Below are 15857 nucleotides of genomic sequence, written 5' to 3' on the forward strand. Positions count from 1 at the left end.
TTATTATATAATTTGTTGGAAAGATATTTGACAATTTGGCGATTCTACGATCTCCATCATCAGTGTATAATTATAATTATAATTAATATTCTGTTATCCGATTCGAAACAGACGCAGACGTTGAGTCATACGATCTCGGAGATATCTCTGAGCAGTAACTAAGGATTCAGTATCTGGGTCATATGCAAGGATTTACATGACCAGTCAATTTGTGGATTACAGCTGAATAAGTCATTGGGTTAGCGAAATGAATTACCCAAACCATAAGATAATGATTGTCTCTAAAATCAAGTAAAAAATAAACGTTCGAAAATCATTGCGATTAGCCCGATAAAAAATTCTTGTCGCAAACACGTCAAAGGTTAAGTCGAAAGTAAAAGATATATCGTCCGTCTGATACAAAACTCGTTTCACACTAACGCGATAAACATCACTGTTGTTCTTTCCAACAAGACACAGGGGATGATTCTCGTGTCTGCGATGTGCATCCTCGCGATTCGTGTAACGAAGAAGCGCGAACCAGAGGTTCAATTTCTCAACGTTTCCGCGTGTGAATCGTCGTAGAAGAAACTCAGAGCTAACAGAGAAACAATTCTTTTCCTTCTCTTTGAATCAATTTCACGTTCACGTACGTGCGGACGTATTCAAGTGAGAAAGAAACGATCGCAATGGTACGACCCTTTTAGCGGGATAATGCCCTCGATATTATCGCTAATTCTCGTCAACCAGCACCGCGATGAATAATAGTCTGGAAACGAGCGGCTCGCAGAAAAGAACCGTCTAGTGGTGTAATTAAGAAATTCTTCACGGAGACGCGACGATGGACCGCCATTTTAAGTTGCGCGCAAAGGTAGAGACCAACGGGCAAACCTATTTACTTGCGACCCTCGTGCAAATTCTCGCGTCTGAGATTTTCGTCGCAACGGGATAGCCTTTTCTGTAAACAGAGACGAATTGCTTAAAGCGAAGCCTTTATGCCGGCTAGGGACGGAATGGAGCACGGTTTAACGAATTTCTCGTACCGTCCACGAGTAATAGCTCGATTGTCAGTCGACGGAATTCACCATGACGTTTTTCACTGCGCCACTCTGTTTGTCTCGTGGCTCTACCACGGCTGCCCTTCTGCAACGTGTCTACACTTGGTAAGCTCCTTATAATTTTTACTGAAGGGAAAACAATGCTTCACAGAATCGATAGCGTGCCATTGAAAATTTCCCTTGTTCACGATCTCTTTCTCAAGAAAGAACGTGATTCTAAAGCTTGTTAGTAATTAAGGAACGGGAATTTCACAATAATGCTTGTTGTCTGACGATTCGGAAATTTCTCGTGAAATCTTGCCAGATGGTTGGAAAAATATAAAAACAAGAATCGATTTCTTTGAAGTCGTTGACATAACGAATGCAGTGTTCTCGCTTTCGTGTCGAAACGACGAGGCCGCTTTTCCGGCCGATATTATCATCGAAATCGAGCGCGGACGGCGCTGGGAACAGGATCGCCGTCTTTCGTGGGATTATCATTTAAATTGGCAATCGATACTAGACCAGAATTATTCCTATCTCCTTTTCTTCTCTATTTTTTCATTTCATTTTTGTCCTTTTCTTCCTCCTATCCTTCTTCCCTTCGTTATTTCTTTTTTTCATTCGTTTCACCACGTGTATGTTCACCATGTAGTTACTGTTCATCCTATCACATTAGACATCGCACAATTTGAATGTATCACCACGAAATTTTTGAAATTAAAAAATAAATCCTTTCCTTTTCAGGGAATCGCTGATAGCGAGATAACAAAACTTTGTTTCCGCTCGATATTTGCTTTCTCGCTTTTTTCTTGGCAAACGAACTGGATGAAATATACTAAGAAAACCGTAGCGACGCATTCTTGGATGTTTGCCTTTGTTGCATCGTCGTGGAAACACCACGGAATTTTTCCTCGATGGTAGAACTTTCTTTTATCGATACAAAGTCAGCAACGAGTATCAAAAAGGATTCATCGATGTCTCAAGCACACTCTTTCTCCACGCCCTTTATTTTCATATCTGTCAAAGGGTTATTTTTCCAATTAACCATGAAGAGTTAGGATCCATTGCCGTGGCCATGACGTGTACACGACAAATCCGCTGTTTCATGCCTCTGTGCACACGATACCGGAGCAAACCTAAGCTTGAATGGCTCCATCGAGACTCGTAGCATTTGATCTGGTTACACAACCTCGGCACAGAATTCTCCTCTCCCTCCTCACCTTTGCAAGCCTGTAATTCCTTTACCGATACCAACCACGTTCGATTACGTTTCTTCGATGAACATTAATTTCGAGGTTCGCCGAGCCGGACTCCTTTGTTCCACGATGCTTCTTCGTTTTTGCTTCGAGGCATTTATCAACGTGCACGCGTGCATCCAATACATCCATGTGCATTGTCTCGCGAAACGCATCAGTTTATCAAATAAAACACGTTTCGGCATTTTATGTCGTCGTAAACTTTCTTGTTTTACGTTCCAGTGTCTTCGTCCATGAAGACACTCGTTTCAAATATCTCGCGAACTAATCACGCTTGTATCGCTTTGTTTCATTTCCTTTTTTTATGTAGAATGACGAGTGACTTTTCCATGTATTTTTCGTCTAACAACGGAGAAGGTACTTCTTCTATTATCGAGGTGAATTTTAGTTTGACAGAATCTGATAAAACGTGACATTCAGATGGTGAAGTTACGTAAGAGTAGCTGACGTGAGATTCTATAACGTTGAATGAAGCGTAAATTTTGAAAAAGTAACACCTTTCGTATGAGGAAATAAAACGAGAACTCAATGATATCTCGTTTGTATAATATACGCAGAACATTCCACGTAAATTAATGGGGACCACAGCAAAACGTTTGAATATTTATAATTAGCGAGTAAATCATTGCCGTTTAAACAGTAGCATTTCATGTTTGTAACGAATGTCGGTGATTAATTTGTAATTGTAATTACCATTATACTGGATTGTTTGTTCATTAACATTGTGATTTTTTTTCGTTTCCTTTGTTTCTACTTTTCTATTGATTTTACACACAAAAGAGAGAGAGAGAGAGAGAGAAGGAAAAAGGAGAGAGAGAGAGATTCAATTACTTTGATCACTTTGAAAGATAGCGTCATTGAACGAAATGATAATTTGTTAAAAAATTTTGCATGAATGCACTTATTCGTATAGGTCGGCGGAGGCGGCGAGAAATAAACGACGCAAGAAATTTATTGTTATCGCGGAGGCGATATCGCGAGAAATTCACGTTTCACGCATCGAAAGTTTTCATCGAAAGAAACGCGTGTTCCCAGGCGAAAATTACTCGTTACGAAATGTTAAAATGAAATTTCCTACTACACCCGTGTTTTTACGATCTTCGTCGATTAACGGTGTACGGTTTGCTTTTACTACCGCGTGGAACACAGTGAGAACTAAATTTGTTATAATATTTTAAGATACGATAACCGAGGTAGCTATAAATCGCTGTAATATCATTAATTTGCTACGAAATAAAATTCTGTCGTATTATTTGATCTATGTTCGTAATTCTCTCTTTCTCCCTGCGTAACATCGAGTCTATTTTACGGCGACGTCGTTACGATCCTTCTTTTCTTTCCATGAATAATTTCGAACCAGGAAGTACGGAGAAGAAATCTGATCTCTCGCGTCAACTGTCGATCCATTCTTCGGCAATTATTCGAATATTTCTATTCTTCGCGCAACTGGAAATATTTGATCGAGCAGAAATAGAATTTGCTGCAAGTTTCCGAAAACTTTATTGACCGTACCGAGTTTTACTAGTTGGAATATTTTAAAATTACCGACGTTGAAAAAACACGTACAAATCCATCGTGTGAAAGCAGTTGTTTCGAGTTCTAACTAAGAGGCCACAATACGCCAGGTTCACGAAAGTTTAATAATTAACGATGTTTTTACAAACATTCCGTCGAAACTTCTTCGAGCAAATGATTCATGAATTGCGGGCGCGACCGAATCAATAACGCGCTCGGTGCCATGAATCACGCGAAACATGACATCCGGTACACACCGAGTGTAACAAGCGTTGATAAAGATATTTCATTACTCTACTTTTGGAGCAGACTTAACAGCAACGCGACCCTTATTACTATATATATATATATATCTGTCCCATCTATTTCCAAAATTAAACGAGACCGCTGCTAAACTTTTCAGTTGGATATATGTTTAGCACGTTCCTTATTATATTCCAAGTCTGCTTCCTTCTAATTACTAAATCGAGAAACGAAATGTCAGGCTGCTAAAAATCGCTACTTTCTTCGAAGCAAATCAACGTGCATAAAATACGTAAAACGTTAGATTCACGTACTAATTTATAAAATTACGTGAGGCTATTTTCTAAGTCAATCTACGGCGAAAACAAGCTTGAAAAAACAACGTCTGTCTAATATTCTCGCAAGATTCTGCAAAGGAAAGAATATCCAGAGGTCTCTACAAGCTTCATCAAACTTTATTCAGAGTGACGTGCCGCACATTTTTCTTTCACGAGACGGAGCCAATGTTTTGATCGAGGAAAATACTCAGCTCCGTTTTCACTGCGATAGAGCAGCGCGAAGGGTGCAGTGATTTGTGTTTCTAATCTCGAAGGGGCATTCAAAATGAACGCAAACGGTGAATAGACGTATCGACTGTAACGGAGAACGAGCAAAAAACGTCGTCGATGGAATTGCGACGTCAACTTTTTGGTATCGGATGAGACTCACCTCCGTTCCCTTCTATCGAGCGGCTCGAAACGTCGCTCGGACCAACCGATACTTCTAATTGCTCGGGCTTAGCCGGGCCAGTCAGTCGATACTCGGTTTGGATCGAAAGAACGAATGAAAGAAAAGACCAGTCTGTTGTCACGAGAATTGCGTTTTTGCGTGCGGTTCGATAACACGGTCCCAGGCACGGCGTGACAGCCATCGAAATAATTCTTCAAGGAGAAACGAATCGCTTTCTGTGCTCGATAAACGCCAAGAAAAGTTTCGGGAATCCTAAACAGCAACATCCAGATGAGGAAAAAGTATGAAGTGGAGGAAACTCGCGGGGAATACGGTCACGAAACTGTGCCAGTATCGAGGGTGTAACGAATCGAAGGTACTACTCGGAATATTTCTGTTGCCTAGCTGCGTTTAATAAGACCCGATCACGCGATGTAATTATTTTCTGTTGAAAACCGAGAGACGAAAAAAGAAACATGGAACGGTTAGCGAGCGATTAAACTTCGATCGATTGAAACGATCGGATCTATTCCTGACGTGCGTCATTAATTCTTAAAGAAAGGATAGGATGACGATGAATTTTGTAAAATTATAATTCTAATGGGAACAAATTGGAAATTAGGACGGTTAAGTAGTACGAGTCGAGCATAGGCGAATAGGTGGCATCAGACGTTACGTGTAATAACGGTACCGAATTGATTTCTGGGTTATACTCGTGAAATGCTTGTGCACGTATAGTATATAGTCGAACATAGGTGGAAAAAGTTTGAAAAAGCAACCGCAAGTACGCTTAAACATAGAAAAACCGCGGAGGCAAGTAGTACGACTCAACCATTTCGTCGAATCGCGGGTCGCTTTGCTTTCTGCGCTTCGTGCTATTTTCTTTCGGATCTCGGTTACACTCGTGAAAAGCCTTTAGCACCGAGTCGTAAAGCAAGAGCACGAAACTTGTCACAAAAGCGAAAGAACGCGAAATTCCAACTATAGCATTACATCCTCTTTAAAGAGGAGAAAGAAGAAAAGGAGGGAAGAAAGTCGGGAATTGAAACGCGTCACGATACCGCAAACAGGGTGTTGCGTCGCGCCGCGTCGCTCCTTCCCCCTTTTATCGAGGTCCAATGCGAACCAAGTTGAACCAAAAACCGCGACAACGTGTCACGCGAGTCGGTTTTTCCACTCGAGTACCGCAAATCGATTCGCAAATTTCGTTTACCACACGCATTTCCAACCAAAATCTGCCCGTTTACACGCTTCTTAATAAAAATCCTCGACAACGGGCAGCGTTCGCCATGATTCTTTGACAAACTCGCCCCTGGATCGAAACAACATCGGCTAGTTGGATTCTATTCCCGCGCAGCACGAATTATATTAGTTGCACAGCACGTGTCGAGTTTCGATAGCTTCCTTGACTCAATCAAATCACGTTTATACAGAAAATCCGCAAGACGCGAATAGTATCGATACCTCATCGAATGGAACCATTACCTCCTGAGCGATCCTCGGTTGGTCGGAGCAAACTCGCGTACACACGTAGATTAATCACAGCACCATCCACTCGGACGATCGATTCGTGATCGTTTAAGAAAAAATAAAAAAAAAAAGAAGAAAGGGAGCAAGGAAGAGATCGCGAACGATAGAAAATTAATATTCCTCGCGGTTAAATCTCGATCTCGACGTAACGAACCGACAGACGGAGAACGGAACAGCGTCGATCGACGACGGAGAAATCGACGATGCGAAGGTGCACGTGTTGCCGCGACGTGCGCCCACGCTAGACTGGCGCACGGTCGGTCGCTCGGTTGGCCGCCTGACTCGTCGCTGACTCTCCCTACTGCGTGGTTGGCCGACCGGCTGGATGGCGGGGTGGTTCGCTGACTGCATGGTAGAATCGCTAGCCGGAACAACCCTTTCCCTTGTTGCTCGCCACTCTTCGCGTCGGCCCTCTGTTTTCTCCGAGGCCAGCATTGCTGAATGTTAGAGTCACACTCGTGTTTTGAGTCTACTGGAAAAACTTTTCGGTTCGATCCGCCGTCGAGGACTAAACTTCGCTAACTGGACTTTTCCTACAGAAAGGAAAAGAGAAAGAGAGAGAGAGAGAGCATTCAATGTAAATTTTCCGACGTCGCTCGTTTTTTATCGACCATTTTGTAGGACGCTGAGTACCTTCGAACCGAGCCGTGCAGAGGAAGGAAGACAGTCGAGTCACGTACTTCCTTTCTTTCAATTCCGACGTCCTAAAGATATCTTTCACTGCGTTCTCGTGATTTTTTCATCGGGAATCCGAAAGGTGCTCGGAGCAGTTCCTAAATTAGGCAGAAGGAGGTTGAGTTCGAGTTAGATACGCCCTTGGATTTAAGTTTCTCTGAGAAGCTTTGGCAGTGTGCATTATCATTCAGATCATTATCCCGTACCGTCGTGGGATTTGTCGAGGCTCCTCGTGCGTGTTTCCTCCTCACGATCGAATTGACTTAATGACACTTTGATCTCGTGGCTGCTTGAAATCTAGTTTCGCGAAATTCCAACGATGCTGCGGCGATGCTGAGTGCAGCTTCTATTACCGTAAGTGTGGGCTATAGACACGCCGTTGAAACTTGCCCTATGACAAGCGAACGCGGCAGATTGCATTGAATTCACACCCCAACATTAAGTAGCATGCAAATTATTGCAAGCGGAGTTTAATTAAAGTCACACGATCGACACTGCGGCACATTGAAATCCGGATCCTGATAATTTATCCACCGAGCAAAAAGTTTACGCCCTGTTGGAATCTGTGTTGGCTTCTGATCGCCGCACAACGAGCCGGAAAACTATCCAGCGCAAAGGTTCTTTCGACTACATCTCCATCGAATTAACCACGCTGAGGCAGAGAGGAAACAGTTGAGCGGAACAGGAAGTCGTAGAATAGAAACTAGCCTGTCTGATGCACCGGTCCCGTTCAACTCGCAATTCCCATTACTTTGAAGTCTCTCACGGAAGAATATTTGCCTGTCTGTCTGGCGTCACTCAGTCCCTTTGTTATTCCACGACTCCTCAACGCTTTTCTTCCACTGGTTGGTCGATCGACCTAACTTATCATCCGATCTGTGCCACTTCCAGCTGCTTAACACGTTCGAGTCACTACGCGTTAACTCACGCACGACGAGTCGTATTGATTTAAGTGGTTCTTAACTTCTAACTTTTGCCAAACGTTTCTGGCTTTGTTCGATCGGTTATCCGGTCAATCTCTGCCCTTAATAGCGGCTATTAGACGCAATCAGCTACACGATAACGCGAAATTATAGAGAATCACGATTATGCAATTACTAACCTTTTTGGGTTTCGCGGAGACGAAAGAACGCCGCGTGTCTTCCATATCACGAAGGTTTAAGTTAACCGTGAGAAGACACGAACCCGAGTTAATAGCGACTGTACATTCCTGCCTGAGCTCTACCATGCTAGATATATTCTATTCTGGTTTTATTTCCTCATCGTTTCAATTATTCTCGTCTTAGTTGCTATCTTGTTCTCTTGAAGAGTTTCATCGCGCATCTGACGTTTTGAATCGTTTCATCACTTAAACACCTAGTTGAAAATAAAACGTTTCGAAACTTCAGGATATTTTATTCAGAAAATTCTACGTTTAATATCGAATTAAATTATTCCAATATCCGTTGAAGCTTCAGAGAAAGACACGGTTTGTGAGAAATAAGATTTTTAAGCTACCAAGATTATAAGTCGCCTTTATTTTCTATTCTTGTTCTTTTTATAAAACACATCGTGCAAATATACTTCAATATTTTACAATTAATCCATAGAAATATTAATAACTCGCGCAAGTATTAATATATTCAAAGAATTACGAACGTATCCGGAAGCTTTTCGCTTTATCGCACCGCAACGGATATGATTAAATCAGAAATTAACGAAAATATTCATCGCATATAGGAGAAGCTATTTTCAACACAGACGAGAACCGATACACAGAGCACTATGTTGCACAGAAGCCTGTAAAATTCTCTCAAGTTATTGACGATCGCGGACCCAGGCTCATTTCCGCGTTAAACCAGAATTTCAGGACGATAAAACGGCCGAGTAACAGCATTTTTACGCGCGAATCTCGCCGTTGCGCGATCGAAATCAGGATAAATCCCATTCGTCGAGAGAGACGCGACAGGACAATATGAACGACCCGACAAAACAAGCAGCCTCAAAACCGCGTTGTTTTATTATCAATGGAAAAGATCGTGAAATATTCAGCGCGCAATTATTATGATACATCGATTCATCGATGCGACGTATACACGAACTTTTATCATGCGAATACGCGGTGTCTGTCGATTAACATCGACATTACAGCGTCGTTCGTCAAGATGAGAAGCCGTGCGCGCTTCACACTGACGTTTCAATCGCGATTGTTCCTCGCAAATCGCTTTTTTTTTTTGATCGCATATCGTGCATTTCCCACGATCGGCTTTTGTTCATACGTACGTTACATCGACTAAAGTCGGTAGCTGGGAGACTGCTTCTACCGGAGAGTTTCGCAGAATCGATAAAGTATCGACGATACGTCAAGTTCGATGACGGAGAAGGCGGGGTCTTAGACCTTGCATCGATTAGATTACAGTTTTGGATACTTTGGTGACTTACACCGTCGCATCGTCTAGTCATCTTTCGTTCATCAAAGAAGATATTCCGAGCGCGTGAAATTTAGAAATTCCTTGCAATAGAATTCTTTGCGTCGTAGTAACGTCCCGTGTGATTTTTACAACGATCGGCATCTCGTATTTCTGAAAGCCTCTCGTGACAAGTTAATGGGAAGAGCGGTTTATAGAATTGGATGTTTGTTACCGTTTACACGTTTCACAATATTTGCCTGTTTATTACGTTGTATTGTTGATTAGATTAGAATAATTATTACACGAATTTCTTTCAATTATAAGAGGCATAAAGCTGCGATTTCAAAATCAACAAATTTCAAAATTTGTATTTCCATATTTCCTCTATTTTATAATATTCCGTTTTTCCTTCCCTTTCAGTGAAATATCGAGTCCCCGCTGCACTGTCATCGCCGGATGCAGAGGATATAGAGAAAGAGGACTTCAAAAGATCGTGGTAAGTAGATTCAAGTTTATAGAAGAAAATTTTATACAAACAGAACTCGCAGAACGTAGATTTTAAAAAGAATATACGAAACTAAAGATCCAGATAACAAAAAGATAATAGTGAAAATATGCTAAAGATTTTTGTATGATTAATAGTAGCATACGACTCGTGTTAAAATTCCCGGAAGTTTCATTATCGTAATCCATTCTACGTTCTCACAAAACATTGTTCAACTCAGCTATGGAACCCGGAGCATAGTAAAATCATTTGGTAGCAGCAAGATAGAATGACAGATAGATAGAAACTCGCGGCGAAGCAGTTACAGGAAATGATCGCGTGTGAAGCAGTTTTTCAGGAAACGTAACACGGACCATAAATCGCGGCGATTTGCGAGCGGACGCGTTCGTTTTGCCAGACTTCCGTCGCAGGGCAGAAGAAGAGCCGCGCGGTTTGACGCCTTGATTTCAAGCGGCTCGATGATCGCCGCGTGACAAATGGCCGTGACGCGAGAGCTAGCTCGTGGCCTGGCTGCACGCACACGCCGACACAATTAATGGGGATCCTTGGGGATCGCGAGAGGTGGCCGACCGGAGATCGAAAATATATCGTGGAATACGAATCGGCGACGCGAGGTAACGGCGCGCGACGCGACCCTCCGAGTGATTTACGATCGCGAAATTCGAGGAAAGGAGAATTTTAGTGTTCCCTGCCGTTTACTCGGCCCCTTCTGTTTCAAATCTGCTATTGCGAGAAATACCGCGGATTACGATCGACTAATGCCTTGATTTACAATCTTTCATAAAAATGTTCGAACGCCTGTAGGAATTTTTTTACGCTCGTATCGCGTGTCTTGTACGAAACATTTCAAAATTTCATTAGCGCTGTAACGAAGAAAAAAATGTCTATCGAGATAAATTGTCGGCTCGGCTCGCCGAGATGTCTGACTATGAAGGGAATATTCTACTCGTCATGCGTATACTAAAACTCTAGAGCGAGGAAGAACATAAAGATGATCTACTTAATCGTAGAAGCTGAAGCTCCACTAAACTTAGTGAAGTAGCAAATTGCGTGTTAAACGAGCCAGCATAGACGTGCAAAAACGAAATCATTTCACGTGGAAAAATTGGAAGAGAAAAAGCGCATGTAGCCTGTACGTCAATCAAAATTCACTTTTTTCCATTGTTCGAGCTGCAAACTGTTCTCATCAACTCTGGAAGTTCTATTCGAAGAAAAATTGCCAACAATACTCTCTCTCTGTTAACAAGTGATTCGCTATTCCTTATCATTAAGTTAACGCTGCTATCGATACTCGAACGATGAAGTACGATGCTTTTACTTGATTGCTTGGATGGTGATAAATATTAGCGAATGATTCGCGATATTATAAAACGTTAACACGAAGAAGTCATCGAGAGATATTAAGACAGTTGAAATATTAGCGAACACTTCACGAGCACATCAAACGTTCGATATACGAGTTAATTACGAGCAAAACATTGGACGAGTGAGTCCGCGAGCCTTGCACGAATGCATTCTATGTGACAAACACAGAGAGCATAGGGGAAAATGGAAAGGATCGTTGCTCTCATCGGAGGCGTTCGATTGCAACGACGTGTTGGAACTGACGGTGCAGCCACTGCTGGTGTACCGTTTCTTTGCCAGGCTTTAGGCTTCAAAGCAACGTATCTCTGAAAGCCACGGAAAAAACAACCTGAAAGCAGTAAATACACGGCCACATCGAGATCATGATCAAACAGCTGTTCGCATCTCGCTATTCACCGGCCAATGAATGCGCTCTACAGAACTTTGCGATAATCCTATGGCTTATATCGATTACCGTAGCACCGCTCCGCTGGCGGTTGTTTCTCAAGGCGTGAAACAACCAGCCTAAGAAGGATTTGTAACTGGAGAGCACGGGTTTTAAGGCAATCTTCAGGCCGCCTTCTCTTGATTAGTTTCACCGCTGGAACTGGATCGCGCAACGAGACTCGTTTAAAAGTTGATTCAAGCTAGTTGCCTCTTTCTTTCTCCTCTTCTCGTTTTCTTTTCCTTCTTCGTACGAGAACTATAGGAACTTGTGCTTCTTCCGTATTGGAATTACCGTCCCCCGATGGCTGTATTGAAAAAAATGTCACGCTGTTCGTCGTTTATGTTGGTGTCGCATGCAATTTTTTGTTAACTGGATGCAGCTGGCTACGTTGTTTAAAGCTAATCAATTTAGCACCATTACCATGTAAAATTGACGCGCCTCGGAGTTTAATCAATATTTGAGGATTATTGTGGATATGAAATGGCCGTTGCGCGTATTTATTTACTCTCGGTGAACGATAAATATTTACGGCATTGTTATTTTATCGTTATGCCTTTGCGCGACACTGTTCGACCTTCAATTTTCCAAGCGTAAACTGTTACATTCCAAGCTGTGTTCTTTTCTAACGAAAAAAATCCAAAAAATTGGCCAGATATAGTGAATCGTACTCGAAAAACGGATGATACGTGGACTTCCTAGTTAGATCAAAGCAAATTGAATAGTTTTGTTGAAATCTTCATTCGCCTAATTAACGTCGTAAACGAGCGAATTCTTACGATGTGGATGCAAACAGCAGGGTTTAATCGTCGCCTCATTACGTAAGATGCTACGGGACTGGAACACCTTAATCCTTAACAAACAGGGGAATCGTTTGCGTTCGCGTCTTCTTGCGTCCCCAAAGCTTCTACTTAAATCTTCACGTAGCTTAATTATCTCTACACCCAGACAATGAAACGATTTTAATTTTCTGGCCGATCTTTTCTTTTTCATTCTCCTTTCTCCCATTCTTTCTTTCGTTTTATCGTCTATAAATATAAATTCACCGACTTGGCGCCCATGAAATTTCGTTTGCCAACGCCGCGCACAACTTCGTCGACGAAACTTCTTCGAGTTTCCTTACTTTCCATGGGAATATGCGCCGATAAAGTACATTAAACGCGGTAGGCTTGTATCCCTGGATGAAGTTTAATTTTAATGCGCCAAATATCGGGAAACACGGATTGCCCCTCGCGAAATTTCGTCGTAACGGCAACGGATTCGGGGAATAACTGCGTCGAAAACACTTGGGAAATTTAGCTAACGGTGAATTTCACGACTCGATCTGCTTGAAGATTCGTGTTTAATTTAGCATGCTTTCAGCAGACACGACGACACTTTACGGATAAATTGCCGCGACATAAGGTAAACTCGCGCAATGATTCGCGATGTGGCGAAAAAATATATGGCGAATGACAATAACCTCGATACCTACTGAGAATTGTATTTTATCGTTCCATTTAGCTTCCTGTATATTTTTCTCCCTCTCTTTTATAGCCGCTATTTGTTAGACGCGAAGATTTCCACATTCGCATAAAAGGTGTGGTGAACATTTTTACGTTAAATCGCATTTAGCAAAATGATGTGGCAATTGGGAGGATACAAAAACGCGTGAAAAAAATATGTTTGAAAAAGAGGACGACAGGACGAGCGAATATAAAATAGTAAAAGCGACAGTTTAAATTCACTACAACTCCAAATTCGGCAATGGATGGATATTTTTGGTCCAGGTAGTTCTTCTATTTGCGTTCCCGTTTCGCCATGCGTATCGTTCGATATATCGAGTGTGGCCAAGCTCGATATTTTATTTGCATAATACCTTGGAATGAACGAATTTAGGAAAACATTTCAAAGATTACAATTTTTCAGTTCGATCGTTGCAAATGATCGGATACGTTTTCGTTTTCTATCTGAAATCGTTTCGAGATTATATTACATCGTTAAATTCCATTGGAGCGTCCAAATATAACGGCAATGACATCGATTTAATTTCATCCAGATTTTCAATGTTTGAAGGAAAACTCAGAGGCGTGACAATATTTTGAAGATGAGATTGCTTGATCAATTTAATCCTTCCTAATTGTATCTCAAATGAACCCTGTTCCGTGAAGTCACGCAGCTCGTCGCACCACTTTGACAACGTATGATGGATATTAGTTTGTCAGTAGACACCTTGATGAAGCTCGATTATAACGACGCCGTTATCGACAACGTTATCAGGTGAACTACACGTCCGAATTATGTTCTTCTTCGTGTTTGAAATTTGAAGATGTATTTTCTATACATCTGACTCCTTTTGCAAAATAATTTATCAAATTAATTTAGTGAATTGTCAAACAGGTAAAAATTTTTGTTAATTTGCAACGTTATATCAAACATACTATTTAATACATGTCTCTGAAACATTTAAAATGCGCATGAAATTATGTTATTTTATCAGTAGTTTAAAATAAGGAAACATTTATATTTCCTTATTTTCATATATTATATAGTTAGTCGAAAGTTACGCATCTTACTACTGAGAATTCGCAGCCAGTTAGCAGGCTTAGTAGCCAGCGAGTCAAGAGACGTGGAATGGATAATAATATTTCAATGTTCTATATAATAAAAAATGATATAGAAAATTGGAATATGCCTGAGTTCATTCGCAATTAAATAAATCGATAATTTGTACAAAACATCTAGAAACGTGTTAACGAGCCTTCAAATGAACCGTCTAAGTCTTGCTAAACAATCGACTGTACGCTTGAAAATGGTCGCAACGCAGGAAACCGCAGGATCCAGTTGCCTAACACAAGAAACCCCAAATTTGATTTCAACTCGCAAGGAACTGTACACTTTAATCCATTTTATCTTAGCAAATTATTAAACTTTACTTCATCGCATCAACGTGCTATAAAATCCAATTCCTTAACGTCGAACCCATCCCTTTTAACCCCTAACGCTACCAGAATTCCGAAACGTCCGAATACCATATATGTAACTATGAAACCGGAATGTTTGTATAGAAAATACACGTTTATTGTATGAAAATGATTAAAAATATTTTATTCGAAGTATTGCCCATCGCTAGCTATACATTTTTCCCACCTGTCTGAAAATTGGTGGATGCCACGCCAAAAAAAGTTTCGCTTTTTTGTGAAAGAAAGAAAGTGAAGTGCTGATCAGAAAGTACGTGTCCCATCGATGCAAATAAATAGTAATCGGACGGAGCCAAGTCTGGTGAGTAAGCCGCGTGCGAAAGTATTTCCCAACTGAACGCTTCAATCGTTTCCTTGACCGGTTTTGCTGTATCATGAAGTAAAATTACTTTGTGTTGCCTTTTTTGATATTCTGGTCGTTTTTCACGCAAAGTTTGATTCAAATCGATCATTTGTTGTCGGTAACGCTCAGTATTAACGGTTTCGCCAGGTTTTAACGGCTTATAATAGATCATATCCTTCTGATCCCACCAAACACAGAGCATTGTCTTCCGTCCATAGCGATTTGGTCTTGTAGTCGATGTCGGTGGTTCGCCTGGAGCTACCCATGATCTTTTACGCTTAGGATTCTCAAAATATATTCACTTTTCATCGCGGGTCACAATTCGGTGGAGAAATGACTTCTTTTTGTATCTGGCGAGCAGCATTTCGCAAGTGGTTTTTCGGTTTTCCTGCTGTCTTTCATTCAGTTCATGTGGAACCCATTTTCCCACCTTCTGGATCTTTCCCATGGCTTTCAAACGTATGGAGACGGCTTCTCGTGTCACGTTTAATTGATCAGCGAGTTGTTGTTGCGTTTGAGCGTCATCCTCATCCAACAATGCTTGCAATTCTCTGTCTTGAAACTTTTTCGGTGGTCTTCCACGTTCTTCGTTCCTCACGTCTAAATCGCCACTTCTGAATTTTTTAAACCACTCAAAGCACTGTGATTTACCAAGAGCATGCTCACCGTAAGCTTCGACAAGCATTCGATGCGATTCTGCAGCAGTTTTCTTCAAATGGTAACAGAAAATCAATGCTGTCCGCAAATCGTAATTTCCAGGCACAAAATTCGACATGTTCAACGCTATTACAAACTAGGCTGTTGTATGAAACTTGTATTGTTCTGAGTCGAAAATGTTTGTGAGATGTCAACAAAGACTTTTGGCATCAATGACGCAGTTTAGTGATAACTACATTATCAGCTAGGGCCATCTATAGGCAAATC

At 41.4% G+C, this 15857-nt stretch overlaps 1 protein-coding gene across 4 annotated transcripts in view; it reads right to left on the reverse strand.

Annotated features, from left to right (window-relative positions):
• The window catches only part of LOC139993810 (uncharacterized), a 179349-nt gene that overhangs the window by 77905 nt on the left and 85587 nt on the right, over positions 1-15857 (reverse strand). For 2 of the 4 annotated variants that reach the window (XM_072015884.1, XM_072015881.1), the window contains exon 1: positions 6227-6506. The exons of 1 other annotated variant lie outside the window; for it this stretch is intronic. The gene's annotated coding sequence lies outside the window, so the exon portion shown is untranslated. Of the gene's footprint in view, positions 1-6205; positions 6507-15857 lie in introns of those variants that run through there. One more of the 4 variants, XM_072015882.1, reaches the window with a different exon arrangement.

This window comes from Bombus fervidus, chromosome 13 (assembly GCF_041682495.2).
Source record: "Bombus fervidus isolate BK054 chromosome 13, iyBomFerv1, whole genome shotgun sequence".
Lineage (NCBI taxonomy): Eukaryota > Metazoa > Arthropoda > Insecta > Hymenoptera > Apidae > Bombus > Bombus fervidus.